At 45.4% G+C, this 3794-nt stretch overlaps 1 pseudogene; it reads left to right on the top strand.

Moving 5' to 3' along the window:
• Nucleotides 1-1889: 1889 nt before the first annotated feature.
• LOC114634520 lies at nucleotides 1890-3290 on the top strand (annotated as a pseudogene).
• The last annotated feature ends 504 nt before the right edge of the window (nucleotides 3291-3794 follow it).

The following is a 3794-nucleotide window of genomic DNA, read 5'->3' as shown; positions in this document are numbered from 1 at the left end:
AGGGTTGTAGATCAGCTAACTTGGCACACATAGCACCGAACAACAAAACATTTTGTCTCAAAAAGGATGGAAGGAAGAATCAATAGGTGAAGTCGTTCTCAGACTTTACACAAATACAGTAGTGCATGAATATTCATACTTACACACATAACTGTGCATACCTGTAGAGGTAGAGGGGATATAGATGAGGGAGAAGGAAGAGAGATGTTTTAAAATGAAGTAAAAGGTACTTACTGACTATGTGCCTATGTCATCAGTGGCAAGGAAGCAAAAAGGCTAGCTAAAAACGAATTGAGGTTGTCAAGAATGAACAGGATTAGGCTTTATATTGAGGCAGAGATGAGAAGTGGTCAGATTTAGGTAGAAGTAATAGAACTTAATTGTGAATAAAAAATGGAGAATAAGAGAACTCCAGAAAACAATTACAACTCCTGATACTGCACCTTAATGTGTGAGAAAACATCAAAAGGGAAAAGTTTGGGTCACTCAAGAGTTTTGTTCCAGATTTGGTGTTGACTATTAGATGTTCAAGGAAGGATGTTGTCAAGTAGATGAATGGTTAAAGTCAGGGGGTGAAGACAGCTTGGTTGGTTGGTTGGTTGGTTGGTTGGTTGGTTGGTTGGTTGGTTGCATATTATGTAGATTTTAGTACCACAGTTCTGATGCATCTACCTAAAGCAAGACTGTAATTAGAAAGCATGAACACCAGAAATTATGGACCTATAACATCTATTATAAGCTGGGGTGTCAACTATCAAGTTCAATGAGCAGATAGTGACCTATTGAGATAGAAGGAAAATAGACAGTCTAAAAGGACAGTTATAATTCGAAACTCCATCAGGAGCCAACAGAAGCGGGTGCCGCTGTGACGGAGACCGAGCCAATTGACCAACAAGGTTGAAAGGACAAGCCCAAGGACTTTAATTTGCACTTATCAGAGATCGTAGTGTGATTTTCTTCACACTACCAAATAAATATAAGTATCAGCCCAATGGAAAGCCAAGACAATTCCAGCTCACCTGTCTTGAAGGTCAATATTGTGATAGAGCCAATGATGAATTTTTAATAATTTGACCAAGTTGAGGCAAAATATCCCTGATAGATAATTTATTCAAAAAGCAATGCAAAAAGCCTGTAATTCAGGACAGTACTGGCAAAGAGGAAAATGGACAAGTCAAAGGGGAAAGTCAGCGGGGAAATTCTGTGAGATAAGTTCAAATGTTTTCCCTTCAGGGGCACCAGAATTCAAGGAGTTTGAAGCCAGGAAAGAGTTGTAGGAGCTTCCTTTTGCTTTGAGCTACTTGTTGAAAATCCCTGATGTCATTGCCACACCCCTCTCCCTCCCTAGTCTATAACTACGCATGCGTGTGCATGTGCGCTTGCGAGGCCTCCTAGTTTCGGTTTCGGTCTACGACGTGGGAGAATTTCTAGAGAGCAATATAGGTCGAGGTCACACCGATATTAAGGTTCACACCTATATTATAGGTTCCCCTATAAGTAAGTTGAACTTTGAAAATGTATAATTACTTATAATATGAGGTTAAGCTGACCCCATTACTCCAACGTCTGAGCCTCTTCGAGGACCGTTTATTACGTAATCTCTACCCACGGAAGAACAGAGGCCGATCTGAGCCTCGAAAGGGCAGTTCAGGACATCAAAGTCCCAAGTGGCTTCATTCCTTTGGAAAGTTGCTGATGACATACGACACTGTAGGATTTAGCAGTGTGCTTGAAGGAGGAAGAGAATCACACTCCGATCTCTGAGCTTGAGCTTGTCCTTTCGACCTTGTTGGGCAGTTGGCTCGGTCTCCATCACAGTGGCGGCCGCTCTTGTTGGCAGCTGCAGCTCTCTTCGTTCCCTTCCCACTAGGTCCTGGAATTTGCCCACCATGGCTCTACTCACTGCGGCAGCCCGGTTCTTGGCAGTCAAGAACTTATCCTGCTTCATCCTTGCCGCCAGGCACGCCAGTGCTTCTTCTACGAATCTGAAACATGTACTGAGCAATTTGATACCTAAGGAGCAGGCCAGGATTAAGAGCTTCAGACAGAAACATGGGAAGACAGTCGTGGGCCAAATCACTGTGGACATGATGTATGGTGGCATGAGAGGCATGAAGGGACTTGTGTATGAGACATCGGTTCTTGATCCTGAGGAGGGCATCCGTTTCCGAGGCTATAATATCCTTGATTGCCAAAAACTACTTCCTAAGGCTAAGGGTGGGGAAGAACCCCTCCCCGAGGGCTTGTTTTGGCTGCTGGTAACTGGACAGATGCCCACAGAGGAACAGGTATCTTGGCTCTCACAAGAATGGGCCAAAAGGGCAGCTCTACCTTCTTATGTAGTCACCATGCTGGACAATTTTCCGACCAAACTGCATCCCATGTCTCAGCTCAGTGCAGCCATCACAGTCCTCAGTGGTGAAAGCAACTTTGCCCGAGCGTATGCACAGGGAATGAACCGAACTAAGTACTGGGAGCTCATCTATGAAGACTGTATGGACCTGATTGCCAAGCTTCCGTGTATTGCAGCAAAGATCTACCGAAATCTGTACCGGGAGGACAGCAATATTGAGGCCATTGACCCTAAGCTGGACTGGTCCCACAATTTTACCAACATGTTAGGCTATACGGACCCTCAGTTCACCGAGCTCATGCGTTTGTACCTCACCATCCACAGCGACCATGAGGGTGGTAATGTAAGCGCACACACATGCCATCTGGTAGGCAGCGCCCTCTCAGACCCTTACCTGTCCCTTGCAGCAGCCATGAAAGGGCTGGCGGGGCCTCTGCATGGTCTAGCAAATCAGGAGGTGCTCGTCTGGCTAACACGGCTGCAGAAGGAAGTTGGCAAAGACGTGTCAGATGAGAAGTTACGAAACTACATCTGGAACACACTCAACACTGGACGGGTTGTCCCAGGATATGGTCATGCAGTGCTAAGGACGACTGATCCACGATACTCCTGTCAGCGAGAGTTTGCTCTGAAACATCTGCCTACAGATCCTATGTTTAATCTGGTTTCTCAGCTGTACAAGATTGTGCCCAATATTCTCTTAGAGCAAGGGAAGGCTAAGAACCCTTGGCCCAATGTAGATGCTCACAGTGGAGTGCTGCTCCAGTACTATGGCATGACAGAGATGAATTACTACACAGTCCTGTTCGGAGTGTCGAGGGCACTGGGTGTGCTGTCCCAGCTCATCTGGAGCAGAGCCCTAGGCTTCCCAATAGAAAGGCCCAAGTCCATGAGCACGGATGCTCTGATGAAGTTTGTGAACTCTAAGTCAGGGTAAAATGGGAGACTTGGGGTGGGGAGAGGAACTGACTCTGAGAGAGGAAGCTTAAAAATAAAGTATAATTTTGTTTTGTTTCAGGGGCCTTTAAGACTTAAGATTAAACTCTATCTGAGGCAGTAAAATACGTTTGAAGTTAAAATATAAGACTTGAAAGACAAAGTGACCCCCTTCTCTCCTCACCAGTTCACCTCCCCCTCCTGGTATGAGTTGTGTCCCCTCCCCCAATATACACAAGCCCCTCCTATCTAGCAATATCTTTTGGTTATAGCTGGAGGCGCTTTGGCAACTTTTTATGCTATCAGGTGACCATAAATGGCATGGTATTTATTGTGACCAGCACCCAACATTTGAATCTATTTCTCCTTTTAAATTATACCATTAAAGTTAAGGTCTGGGGGTGTTCTGTTTCCTTTCAGGCTTTCTATACCTGCTGTACCTCAAGCAGACGATGCTCTGGGTCTCCCTGTCCTGGACTCTGCTTGGGTCCTCTCTTAGCAGGTC

This window comes from Grammomys surdaster, unplaced genomic scaffold (genome assembly GCF_004785775.1).
Source record: "Grammomys surdaster isolate TR1022 unplaced genomic scaffold, NIH_TR_1.0 958, whole genome shotgun sequence".
Taxonomy (NCBI): Eukaryota; Metazoa; Chordata; class Mammalia; order Rodentia; family Muridae; genus Grammomys; species Grammomys surdaster.
This window is presented reverse-complemented; position numbering and strand designations above follow the sequence as displayed.